We start from the raw sequence: 500 nt of genomic DNA, 5'->3' as shown, positions 1-500 counted from the left end.
GACCTCTGACATGCGTCTTATAGGTTCGCCATCACTGTCCTAGGGCAAGGGAAACAAAAGAGAAAATAAATAGGACTACGTCAAAATTAAAAGCTTCTGCACAGCAAAAGGAACCATCAACAAAATGAAAAGGGAGCCCACTGTATGAAAAAACATATTTGGCAATGATACATCTGATAAAAGGTTAATATCCAAGTTATATAAGGAACTCATACAACCTAACAAAAGCAAGTCAAGCAATCCAATTAAAAAAATGGACAAAGGACCTAAATAGACACTTCTCCAAAGTGGACATAGAGATGGCCAAGAGACATATGAAAAATGCTCAGAGTCACTAATTATCAGAGAGATGCAAATTAAAATGACAATGAGGTATCACCTCACACCTTTCAGAATGACTATGGTCAACAAATCAACAAATGACAAGTGCTGGCCAGGATGTGGAGAAAAGGGAATCCTAGTACACTGCTGGTGGGAATGCAGACTGGTGCAGCCATTAT

Source organism: Myotis davidii, unplaced genomic scaffold (assembly GCF_000327345.1).
Source record: "Myotis davidii unplaced genomic scaffold, ASM32734v1 scaffold125, whole genome shotgun sequence".
NCBI classification, from domain to species: Eukaryota; Metazoa; Chordata; class Mammalia; order Chiroptera; family Vespertilionidae; genus Myotis; species Myotis davidii.
Note: the sequence above shows the minus strand (reverse complement) of the source record.